This window comes from Euphorbia lathyris, chromosome 9, assembly GCF_963576675.1.
Source record: "Euphorbia lathyris chromosome 9, ddEupLath1.1, whole genome shotgun sequence".
NCBI lineage: Eukaryota > Viridiplantae > Streptophyta > Magnoliopsida > Malpighiales > Euphorbiaceae > Euphorbia > Euphorbia lathyris.
The window spans coordinates 19,613,898-19,627,750 of NC_088918.1; the positions used below are offsets into that span (position 1 = coordinate 19,613,898).

At 38.5% G+C, this 13,853-nt stretch overlaps 1 pseudogene; it reads left to right on the top strand.

The window, feature by feature from the left end:
• The window catches only part of LOC136207279 (uncharacterized protein At1g26090, chloroplastic-like), a 53,183-nt pseudogene that overhangs the window by 14,720 nt on the left and 24,610 nt on the right, over positions 1 to 13,853 (top strand).

Below are 13,853 nucleotides of genomic sequence, written 5' to 3' on the forward strand. Positions count from 1 at the left end.
GTTGATACGTCAAAACGAACTGTATTGTCTGATGGATGATTTACTTTTCCGCGATAATCGACGGCATCACGCGTCCCCTGGACCACGATGTGAGCCCATACCAAAATCCTAGGAAAGAGACTTGGACCAACGAGTGTGTGGAGGAATAAGGAGGGAAGAGAGATGATGTGATGATTGTGATTGTTATCTAACATTTTCTTTCTCTTATTACGATCTAATTACGCGTTATGTACGATTTTCGTTAACTAGTTTGTTCGTATGGATTTATATCTTGTTGTACATCAGTCGAGTCAGATTTAAGTTATAATGCATTCTATGCTTAACGAATCATTGCAGTCATACCATATGGAGCGTTGCATGCTGACCAAATTGTGTGCAACCATTTTAGGTTTCGTAGACTTAGGACGTGTTTATTAGGAATGTGAGAAACAGTCGACCCCAGCGTCGCGTGTCCTTCAGGAGGCATACCAGTTATGTCGTGACGTATCCCATACGTCTTTGCCTTATCGTACCTATGTGTTGGGATGCATCCTATGCGTCCTTGACACATCTCATGCGTCTTCACCCTATCGTTTGTATGCTAGCTAGGAGGCATGTCCATAATGTCGTGATGCATCCTATGCGTCTTCGCCTTAGCATGCTTTGTGTACGATAGCGTACCTCGTACATTTCTCTAGTATCCTAGGCACTAGTCAGAAGGTACAACCCTTATGTCGGGGCATATCCCCTACGCCTTCATTTTGGCATACCCCATATGTCGCGGCACCTCCAATATGTCCTTACCCTATCAAGAGACATATTGTTCTCTCGTGACGTATCCCATATGTCCTTACTGCGTCGTGTCATCACACGTCAACCCGTCAGGAGTCCCACCTGTCACGTGATGACATATCCTTGTGTCTTTACTTTGTCATACCCCGTAGGAAGTAACACACCCCATGCATCTTCCATTAATCATTCAGACACCGATCAAGAGGTGTACCTGTTATGTCATGACATATCCCATATGTCTTTTCCCTGTTGTGCCTCGTATATTGTGGCCCTTTCCTTTTGTCTCTACCATGTCATTACACACCGATCAGAAGGTGTACTATATGTGTCATAACGCATCATGTGTATATTTGCCTCATCCCTTACACCAAGCGAGGAGCATAAGCTTCATGCCCCGTATGTCATGGCGTATCATGTGCATTTTTCACCGTGTTATATACGTTAGACGAAAGGCATACCATTTGGGTCATGACATATCCCATACGTCCTTACCTCATCCCACCTTCTACATCGTGAAGTATCTCGTGCGACTCCATCACGTCAGCTATACACTGGTCAAGATGTGTACTCGATGTGCCACTATGCACCGCGTACATCCGGGTATTGTCAAGGTCGTACATCGTGATAGGTCGCGGATGCGTCTTCCACATCGGATACACTAGTCTAAAGCCATACTCCGTATATGACGATCTAAGTTCTCGCCTTGATAGGTTCCTAACAGAAGACATACCCCGTATATCACAATGTATCTCGCGTGTCTTTACCATGTCTCGCATGCCCGTCAAAAGGTCCACCCGCATGTTATGATGTGTCTCATATATTAGTCCGGTGGAGCATCTTTAGACCCTGAGGTATTCCCTATGTCCTTGTCGTGTCATACTTTGTGTGGGATATGCCGCACACATCTTTATCGTCTTGTTTATACAATTAGGGGGTATACCCTGTGCATCATGACATCCCACATACGTCTTTGCCACAATGTTTAAGTCATCCGGAGACATGTCCCATGTGTCACGACGCACTCCACCTCCCTCTATCATGGTTAGGAATATTGTTCGTTAGATATGCATCCTTGCGGGATCCAAACTGCTTGGTGGCCATACCTTATTTGTCATAACATTCACATCGTGGGGCAGCTTCCGTTCACTTTCCGCATGGTCGAATTGAGACACACTATGTGTGTCGCCACGTGATGCGCGTTTTACGTATACGTGCATGTGAAGGCAAGTGTACCTTAGTCGTGTATCAAGTAATAAAGTGAAAGTAGAGTATCGTTCCCACGAGGATGGTGATTATAAGTACTAATCTCTTTGCTTACTATCTATTATTTAAACAACCGAAATGTAGAGTTTGTTGGACAACCAAACTAAGACTTAAGCAAGAAATGAAATAAAAATTACAAAAATTAAGTGAGAGATTACTTATAATAAAAGAAACTAAGGCTTTTAGCTTCACTTAACCTCTTTGCTTGGTAATAACACTTAACCCCTTTTAAGTTTGTTATCCTTCTTAAGATGGCGATTTTTCTTATTAACTATTAGTTCTCGAGATTGGTTCTAAACTCTTGACTAATTACTTTCCCTTGGTCCGACTGAAGTAATTAATCAAGAGAAGCATTAAGTCTTCTTAGTTCCAAACCTTCGATTTGTTACTTTCCCTTGGTCCGGCTCAAGTAATAAATCTAAGATTTGTAATAAGATTTAATCTAAACCTTTTTAACCTACTTTACCTTGGTCCGGCTAAAGTGATTATTTAAGATTCAAGAAAAACCGCTCAAGTAATTAGTTCTAAAATTTCGATTAATTACTTTCCCTTGGTCCGGCTCAAGTAATTAATCCAAAGAAGCATTAAGTTTTCTTAGTTCCAAACCTTCGATTTATTACTTTCCCTTGGTCCGGCTCAAGTACTAAATCTAAGATTTGTAATAAGATTCATGAAAAACCTTGGAAAACCAATAAGCCGCACTAAATGGTCATTAGGTCCAACTTATGAATTTTGATTAATCAATTTAATCACGATCAATATAAACGATTAATTATACCCAAGTAGAGAGTTGGCCCATCTCCTACAAGCATTAAGAATCATAAGTTAGTTCTTAAAAAGGATAAAGATAACTTAAATAGGTTAAACGTAATTACCACATAATTAAGGTTAAGATCCGCTTTTAGCCTTAGTTAAGGGGGTTTTAGCCCATGATTAGATTAAAACACACCTTAGTAAGATAGATAATGGAGTTCATAGTAATAAAAGAGATTAAAGTTTAGAAGAAACCGTAATGACGATTGTCGAATGAACTTCTTCGATAACTTAAAACTTACTTTTATTGAATGAACTCTTGCACAAAAAACAACTTGAGCATAATAACAACAATTATAATAACACAAACAACTGATTTTTGAAGAGAAAAATCAGCAAAGTAACATTATAGAGGGAGAAGTTAAGCCTAAGATTGGCATGTCTTCAAATGGCACACAAGGCCTCCTTTTATAGTAAAATGGCACATAAAATTCCAAAGACCAAGTCATCCTTATGGACTCCCACTCCTTATCATCTGAATTTAGCATTTAAGAGAGCATGGGGGAAGATTTTAATAATTTAGGAGTTGAATTGTCAAAAGAATCTTAGGCTTCAACATATTCATCAACTTTAGATAATCTTCTGGGCCTGATGCACTTCGAATTTGGAGATGATTATTGTTAGACATTTGTTCATCTTTCTCTTAGCTTTCCAACGCATTTTGAATCGCCTCAATCCGAGTCCGTATGAGGGAGATAAGTTGAAAATACGAAAATGTGTCAAATCTGTCCTAGTGTGAACAATTGGACTTTATTTTACAGCACCTATCCACGACGAAGTGCACGCTGGGTGTCACTAAAACTCCTTTTTCTGGTCCCTTTTACTCCCGAGTTGCCGCCTTAAGCCCCGACTTGGTTATTTGTGCCGAAAACCTTGTGAAAGTGCCTAGAAAACACACAAATTGGCTTAGATACATAAAATGAAGAAAATATACAAAAACCATTATTAAAATTTATTAAAATGGTACAAAATAACTAGTAATTAAATACTAAAAATGTTATGAATTACGATGATAACAACAGCCCCAAACTTAAGCTTTGCTTGTCCTCAAGGAAAGAAAAGCTGAAAACAAAATTTATCGTCGAATAAGTTAACGCAAAGACAGGAATTATTTTAATCGAAAATGAGCAAAAATTCTATATTCAAATCTCGGACTATTTCTTTGGATAAAATGATTCGTTTTTACACTCTTATTTTCCAAACCGACATTTTTCATTATGTTGAATAAAATTGAACCAATTTAAACACCTCGCATGGAAGTCACTCTTACGCTCAAGTGTTTAAGGCATTAAATTTTCGCTCAAATCTGATAAAAACACTAACTATTAAAAATTTGCATGGTCATCCAAATCTTTACCAAACACGACTAGCTATAAACACGATCAAAAGGTCTTTCACAAGAGGAATTTTGTCTTTCGAAAATTCAGAATTTTTGTAACGGAAATCTCTCTTTTATTTTTATTTATAAATATATGATACTATATATTTTTATTTATATATATATATATTTTTCTCTTTTTTTTTTTACTTTATATATATAAATATCAATATGAATTTTATTTATATGTATATATATATATATATATATATATATATATAGAAAGTATGAAATATACGAAAATAGAGAGGTATAACCGTTATATATCGGTAGAAGTGTTTGTCTGAATTTCGTATTTATTGTGAATCATCATCTCAAGCATATTGGTTACTAATTACCCATAAATTTAGGGGGAACAAAAATGGTATTTATGAAGGGAATGCGGCTTGTAACGTGGTAAAATGAATGGAATGTCTGGGCTCAAAGGGGTGAACGATTGAGAATGTGTTTAAGGTGGGCTACTGTTTCGAGTTTGAAATGTGGGGGTAAAACAAGGAAGACCTTAATCATGTCGTGTTTTGAGCTAGACGCGTGAGGTGTTGACCGGTATTTGATGCAAATTCTCAAGTTTCGTGTAATTATGGAACACTCGTGAGAAAAAAATGAAGCATTAGTGAATGCTTTTTAAATTAGGCTCAAAAACTCACTTTGGAAAGGTAATGTATGCCAATTAACTCAATTTTATTCCTCAAAATGTAAATGTCGATTTGTTAAATACTGAGTGAAATCAACAAAAAATTTACGTATTCAAAATAGTCCAAAATTCGTTTACAAAATTTAAGATTTTCAAATAAAATTTCATCCTATCAAAATTTAACATTTATTCTAGACAAAATTTTGTTTGATTTTCTTGTTCGATTAAAGGAAAACTTTAGAGTGGGGTTTTTATTCAAAAGCATTTAACAAAAACATTTATTTAAAAGCTAAATAAAGATAGTAAAAAATAAAGAGAAAAATAAATGTGGTAAAAATAAGGTGCAAAATAACACAACATTAAAATTAGAGGTACGTCACACGACTGAAACAAAAGTACGAAAATAACAATAAAAGAGAAAATAAAAATAACATTCTATCCTTTACTCCCATCCCCAATTAGTGTAGCATTTAGTCCCGAAATGCGAAATAAAAACTAACACTAAAGTAGAAAGTAAAGGATAGAAGGACTCCATGTCGAAGGCAACTGTGAGGATTATAGTGTGTGGGGTTGATCGGAGGTAGAAATTAAATGCTTAATGGAGGTTGTCGCTGGAAAAGTCGCCGGAGATGGAGGGAGGGATGGACGGCTGCGCTGCAAAAGAAGGGAGAAGAAGTTAGAAATAAGGAAGATAACAAAATCGGGGTATTAAGCCCTCCTAATCACCCACCTCATCGAGGTTGAGCCCAACCTCATCGAGGTTGGGATACACCTCGTCGAGGTCGGGATGCACCTCGTCGAGGTGAGGAGCTCCAGAGACTTGCAAAGTCTCTGGAACTTTACACTTCGACGAGGTGATGTTCACCTCGTCGAGGTGAGGAGTTCCAGAGACTTGCAAAGTCTCTGGAACTTTACACTTCGACGAGGTGTACCTGTAGCCTTTTTTTTAAACGAAAATAAAATTGAAATAAATATATATATTATAAAATTAAGAGTGAAAGTTGAGATAAAGAGGTTAGAAATATCGGGTTGCCTCCCGACAAGCGCTAAGTTTAACGTCGATTAGCTCGACGTTATTGAGTGGCTAGTTGCTCGTGGTCGGGGCATTGAGGTATACGACGGAATCGTTCATGCTTGCGTCTCCGGCCTCGTATAGTTTCACTCGTTGTCCGTTCACTTTGAATGGTGCCACACCTTCGCGTTGAACCACGACCACTCCCGAAGGGAATGTTTCGGTTACTTCATACGGCCTGTGCCATCTCGACTTCAACTTATCGGGAAAAAGTCGTAACCGAGAGTTGTATAGAAGAACTTTATCCCCCGGTTTGAATGTTCGTGGAATGATATGCTTGTCATGCCAACGTTTAGTCCGTTCTTTATATAATTTCACGTTTTCGTATGACGAAAGGCGGAATTCATCGAGTTCGTTGAGCTGCATCAAACGTTTTTCTCCTGCAGAACACATCAAAATTTAAAAACTTTAGAGCCCAAAACGACTTGTGTTCTAACTCTACGGGTAGATGGCATGCTTTTCCGAAAACTAGACAATACGGTGAGGCACCTATAGGGGTTTTAAAAGCCGTCCTATAAGCCCATAAAGCATCGTCTAACTTAATCGACCAATCCTTTCGGGATGAATTTACCGTTTTTTCTAAAATGCTATTTAATTCCCGGTTTGATATTTCAACTTGACCACTTGTTTGGGGATGATACGGGGTGGCTACCCTATGGGTGACTCCGTATTTCGCCAACAATTGATCAAATTGCTTGTTGCAAAAGTGTGTGCCACCATCACTAATGATCGCTCGGGGTGTTCCGAATCTAGTGAAAATGTTTTTCTTTAGGAACTTCGTAACCACCCGAGCATCATTAGTAGGTGAAGCAATCGCCTCTACCCATTTTGATACGTAATCAACCGCAACAAGCACAAACTGGTTACCAAATGAATTCGAGAAAGGACCTATAAAATCAATGCCCCACACATCAAAAATTTCACAAACCAATATACTCGATAGGGGCATTTTGTGTCTACGTGATATGTTACCCGTTCGTTGACACTTATCGCAAGATTTTACGAACTCATATGCATCTTTAAAGATTGTAGGCCAATAAAACCCACACTGTAAGACTTTGGCAGCCGTACGGTTTGGACTGTGGTGGCCACCGGGTTCACGTGAGTGACAAAACTCAAGTATAGATCTTACCTCTTCTTCTGGGATACACCTACGAATCACATTGTCTCCACAAACCTTAAAAAGAAAAGGCTCATACCATAGATAGTGTTTGGCATCGGCGAAGAACTTACGTCTTTGTTGGTATGTGAGCCCGTGAGGAAGTATATTACCTGCCTGAAAGTTTGCAAAATCGGCGAACCATGGTAATGTTGATACGCTAAACAATGATTCATCTGGAAAGAACTCCTTGATCTCTCTTTGCATGCCGGTTTTATGTGGTTCAAACTCCAATCGTGAAAGGTGATCGGCAACCACATTAGCTACCCCTTTCATGTCTCGTATCTCTAAATCAAATTCCTGGAGTAGGAGAACCCATCTGATCAATCTCGGTTTTGCATCCTGTTTAGATAAGAGATATTTTAGTGCGGAATGATCAGTGTAAACGATAACTTTAGAAAGCACAAGATAAGAACGGAATTTATCAAAAGCGAAAACAATTGCTAGTAGCTCCTTTTCGGTTGCTGTATAATTTTGTTGTGCTTCATTCAGCGTCCTACTAGCAAAGTATATCGGTTGAAAATTCTTATCCTTCCGTTGTCCCAAACATGCTCCAACTGCCAAATCGCTAGCGTCACACATTAGTTCAAAAGGTAAACTCCAATCGGGACTAATCATTATAGGTGCATCAATTAACTTTTCTTTCAATAGTTCAAAGGTGGATAAGCATTCTTTAGAAAAGTTAAACTCAACATCTTTCATCAACAGTTGGGTCAATGGCTTTGAAATTTTCGAGAAATCTTTTATGAAACGCCCATAGAATCCTACATGCCCGAGAAAGCTTCAGATAGCCTTAACAGAATTAGGCGGTGGCAATTTTGCAATTACCTCCACCTTTGCCGGATCTACTTCTATGCCTTGACATGATACTTTATGGCCTAGAACAATTGATTCATTGACCATAAACTAACATTTTTCCCAATTTAGAATCAAATTAGTATCTTCATATCTTTTAAGCACTAGTTCCAAATTATGCAAGCAACTATCAAATGTTTTTCCAAACACGGAAAAATCGTCCATGAAAACCTCCATGAAGTTTTCAATCATGTCATCAAAAATTGCCATCATGCACCTTTGAAAGGTAGCCGGGGCATTACATAATCCGAAAGGCATTCTACAATAGGCAAAAGTTCCATATGGGCATGTAAAAGTTGTTTTCTCTTGGTCGCTTGGAGCAACCGAGATTTGCATGTATCCGGAATAGCCATCTAAATTACACATATAAGCATGTCCCGACAATCTTTCAAGCATTTGATCGATGAAAGGTAAAGGAAAATGGTCTTTCCGAGTGGCATCATTCAATATTCGGTAATCAATACACATGCGCCACCCGGTTACCTTTTTTACAGGGATTAGTTCATTTTTTTCATTAGCTTGAACAGTTATACCTCCCTTTTTAGGTACAACTTGTACCAGACTTACCCAACTACTATTCGAGATTGGATAGATGATACCTGCATCAAGGAGTTTTAGAATTTCAGTTTTCACCACTTCCTTCATGCTTGGGTTTAGGCGTCTTTGAGGTTGGGCCATCGATTTAACTTGTTCTTCCATGAAAATTTTGTGTGTGCAAATAGAAGGACTTATTCCTTTGATGTCCGCCAATGTCCATCCGAAAGCTTTCTTGTGATCTTTGAGCACATTAATCAATTTTTCTTCCATTTCACCTGTCAAAGAAGAAGAAATTACAACAGGTAAGTTTGAGTTTTCACTTAAAAATGCATATTTCAAATGAGATGGTAAGGGTTTAAGGTCTAATTCGGGTGGCTCTTCCAATGATGATTTGGGCCTCGGTTTGTCCCCTCGAACGATTTTCTCATATTGGTCACGGATCCACATGCAATCCACGGGGTCATAAGTCAAGTTGGCAATTTCTTGATCTATCACGACCTCCTCTTGATTTAACCCGAGACCATTTAACATTACTTTTTCCAATGGGTCTTCACACATGTCATTCTGAAAAACATCTTTAACAACTTCGTCTGTTATATCAAGAAAGTTACAATGGTCAATATTGTCGGAAGGATACTTTAAAGAATTGAAAACATTAAAAATCACTTCCGCATCTTGTAACCGGAGAATTAATTTCCCTTGTTGCACATCTATAAGTGTTCTCCCGGTTGCTAGAAAAGGACGACCCAAAATTATCGGGACTCGATCATCCTCCTCCATATCAAGAACAATAAAATCAGCCGGAAAGATGAATTTATCCACTTTAACCAACACATCTTCTACAAACCCTTTGGGGTATGCAAGAGAACGGTCGGCTAATTGTAAGGAAACCTTAGTGGGTTTCGGCTCTCCTAAACCCAATTTTCGAAAGATACTTAATGGCATGAGATTTATGCTTGCTCCAAGATCACATAGAACTCTTTCGAAATACATACCACCGATAATACACGGGATAGAGAAACTTCCCGGGTCCTTCAATTTGGGTGGTAGTTTATTGAGTAGGATAGTGATATAGGGGACAAAAACCCCTATCTTTGGGTACGGTTTTAGGACGGGTTTTAGCATTATTTAGTTAATAAGCGAGCATTTCTCGCATTTAAATGCTTTTGTGTGAGTTAGTCAGGAATTGGAAATGTTTTATTTATTTTTTCGTTGTTTAGGCTCGTTTTATGACAAAAACTTGATGCGGTTTCTGCGAAACCTCACTAAGGGATAAGTGTACCAGGTCGTTATCAAGTACCGAGCTACTCGATCTCGGATGTTATCTAGGCTTAGGGGGTTTTGAGTTGGTTTGTTTAAATTAATCTACTCCTAGGTTGAATTATACTAATCCTAGCTAAGTTATCTAATTCTAACTAAGTTATCTAATTCTAGCTAAGTTATTCTACGCCTAACTAAGTTACTCTACCCCTAATTGATCTTTCATTAATGAAACTATTCGAAGGAACATGGTATGAACGATAATAATAAAGATAGATTATCAAGTCTATTGCATAAAAACCTAATCTGAGTCACTTGTATTCAAGGCGATTAACCCTACTTACCCTCCTGAGGTTCCTAGCGCGTGATTCCCTAAGGCCGAAACTAGGTCTAAGGCTCAGTAAATTGGCGCTTAATCAACTAAGAGGTCGTCAATCTCCTAGGCTCTAACTAGGTCAGATTCAGCTCGCAATATATGCCTACTAGATTTTGGGGCTTTTGAATGAGTTAAACCAATTGAATAAAGCGTAAGACAGAGATTAAACAAATAATCATAGAACAAAACAAGAGCTAAATTATTATTAAAGGCGAAGATAATTGTCACAAGATACAATAAGTCAAGTTCGGCAACTGTATCAAAGAGTACAAACAAGGAAAGATAAAAGGAGATACAAAAATCCCTTTCAGGGAACCTGTTTACTCTGCAGCCGACGGCTTAATCTTAAGGACGGACCTTGATAATTCCTCGAGGAAAAGCTTTGAAGGAGCTTCAATGGAGTTTGGAGAAGATGGAGAGGAATTACAAGGGGAAAGCTAAAAGAATTTACAAAAATGAAAGATATCTAATTTACATTGGAAGAATCCTATTTATAGACGCGGCTCAGGCCCTTTTCTTGACCTAATTCGTGTCCTTATTGATGTAGGAAGTCGTGGGGTCCATCGTGGCTTCGTGGGGGCGGAATTGGTCTTTTTGACCAATTCCCGCAGGTCTGCTCGCCGAGCAGGGCGAGCTGCTCGGCGAGCAGGCACTGCTCGTCGCGAGTAGGCACAGCCTGCTCGGCGAGCAGGCACAGCGCCTGGGCAGTGCCTGGGCAGTGCCTGGGCTGCTCGCCGAGCAGCGCCCGGGCTGCGTGCCGATGCTCAATTCGCCGAGCGGCTGCGGGGGTCCCCGAGACACGATTTTTGCCTGAAATTGATCATGTTTTAACATGCACACGCACATAAACTCCAAACAACATTAGTCCAAGGGCTAAATTGACCCGCCAATCGCTTATTTGAGCAAACGCTTCGTTTGGTGCGACTTTTGACGGATCAATTAGATTCAAAAGATAACGGAATTATAATATGCATGCCATTTTGGCCGTATTTGCCTAAATTGATCATAAAACGAGCCTAAACAACGAAAAGTAAATAAAACGTTTCCAATTTCTAACTAACTCACACAAAAGCATTTAAATGCGAGAATTGCTCGCTTATTAACTAAATAACGCTAAAACCCGTCCTAAAACCGTACCCAAAGATAGGGTTTTTTGACCCCTATCAAACCTCCTCACACTTAAAACTTTACTTGTCCCCAAGTAAACTAAAAAAAACTAAACCCGCAATCACAAGCAAGCTAGAAAACCTCACGGTTTGACTAGGTGCTTGACACAATTTCGAGCATCTGTAATTACATGCATTCGGAAATACAAAGTAGAGACACGATATCCAAAATCCGCATTTCAATTATCATAGGTCATATGTTTTAAGAAAAAGGACACATGTTCAATTAAACGAGCTTGAGGGGATCGCTAAGTAAAACACCTCACCATAGGTAGTTCACTCATTTCACACAATTTTAGTGGCTAAAGTGTTTACTCTCGGCTTATGTTCTTGCTTAGGATTACGTTGATTTTGCACGTTCATCTGAGTTCCTCTACTATGCTATATGACTCCGATGATATCAAAAACAGCATCTAATCGGGGTTGTAATGTGGTTAGAGGGTTAAAGGTACAACAAGGGTTATTAGTTCTAGCGCTACAAAAACAAAGTTTAAATGACTTTAGCAAATATGAAGTGACTGAGCTTTTTATTCATCCCTTATTATTTTCTTTTTGGGATGTTTCCTTAAGACGTTTTTGATTTTTTTTAAGAACTGGGGAATGAAGTTCTTCCCTTTTGTTCGTCTCTTTTCTTCTTTTTTTTTCTTTTTCTGTTTTTCTCTTTTTCTTTTTGGGATAGTGATGCTCATTCACTTCTTAGCCTTTTGGCTTGCTACTATAATGCCATAAACAAAGATAAAGCGCTAGAAGAAAACAAAGGCTCTATTTGAGCTTTGCAAAAGAAATTGGGTTAAATAGCAAACCAAGTTGTGGTTTGCAAAAACAGGTTAGAACGAAAGAAAAATCTATAAACTACAAAAACGTAGGCTCAAATGGGCTTCCTAGAGTGGATGAAAAAGAAAAAATAAGGTAAAGAAAAGGGTTAATTCTAATGAGGCTGATTCATCGTTTATCATCTCAAACCATTGCATGTAGGTTCAACATAGTATTAGTTGCAAAATCTGTAATCTTCCACAAGTCAAAGCATTCACACAAAAATGTCAAGAAAAAGAGCTTTTTGATGTTCGCTCTTAGGCTCAAATTCAACTCACAATTCTTTGGGTTTCAATTTTGTGTTTACTAGTTTTCCCTAAACTCAAGCTTAATGTCACATGCCTTCAATTCTTAAGTTATCTACCTAAGTAATGATTTTAGCATTTCTTCAAAAGTAGGGTCTAAATGCAAACTTTAGCTCATACTTTTACAGATACAAGAGTTGTGTCCTACGCCTAAACTAGTTGTCATGCAATTTTAGATTCGGTTCTCAGCCCTCAAAGACAAATAACGAAGTTTAGATTCGAAGGAGGTTCACGGTTTTAGGTCCTAAACATGCAAAACCTAAATAAAACCCGGAAAACGCAAAACTAAACTAGACACGACGCAACAAAAATTTAAAAATTATACAATTTTTGTAAGTTTGTCTACCCCTCCTCCTCACACTAAAAATATGCAATAAGTTCCAACATTGCATCACAAACCATAGAGTACAAGTGCAAAAAGTTAGGGTGGAGAAGACAAATTATTGATTTTATCGCAATCGCCAAAAGCTTGACGATTTGCGGTGGCAAAATTTTTTTATTATTATTATTATTTATTTATTTATTTCAGCTTCGTTCGGGAAAAAATCCCGAACCGCTGCTTATCTCGGCCGAGCAGCGGGCTGGGCGCAGTGCCTAGCGGCGTGCTGGGCGCCAGCGCCCAGCGGCGGGCTGGGCGCAGTGCCCAGCGGCGGGCTGGGCGTAGTGCCCAACGGCGTGCTGGGCGCCAGCGCCCAGCGGCGGGCTGGACGCCAGCGCCCAGCTCGCGGCGAGCAGGGCCTCCTGGGGCCAATTTTTTTTTTTTAATTATATTTTAAACCTGAAAACTTAAAAATAAAAAATAAAAAATAAAAATAAAATAAAATAAAATAAAACTAAACAAGTAAAAAAATATTTATTTATTTATTTATTTATTTATTATTATTATTTTTTTAAACGAACACTTTTAAAAAAAACACGTAAAAGAAAACTAAAAAGACTAAACTAAAAGATCAATGTATAATCTAAATAAAACAAACCTGAAAAGTTTTATTAAAACTTGGGTTGCCTCCCAAGAAGCGCTACTTTTACAGTCGGTTAGCTCGACATAGAGTTCCTTCCTAAGTATAAGCTTCTATCCGCGTTAGGAACTCGAATTCCTTAACAAACAACACGTACCTACAAAACGGATCAGGGGCCTCAAATAAGTTTAATGAAAATATGCGGCCAAATTTAAACATATTATCAAAAAGTTTGGTTTGCTCCCTTTTGGATTCTCTTGGTAGGCCGAAGAGAATGAAAACTTCTGAGCATGAAGCAAACCTAAACTTTTCTAACTTTTGAGGAAAAGGTAGTTGAGATACACAAGCTTCGATTTGATCTTCTATCTCTATCACATGATTTAGAATTTCAGATTTTGAACCGGGGTTGCTTACCGCTTCCGGTTCCTCGCTTACCTTGAATGATGCATATGATAGTGGACTTGGTTCTACCTTTTTGTCGTTCCTCAAAGA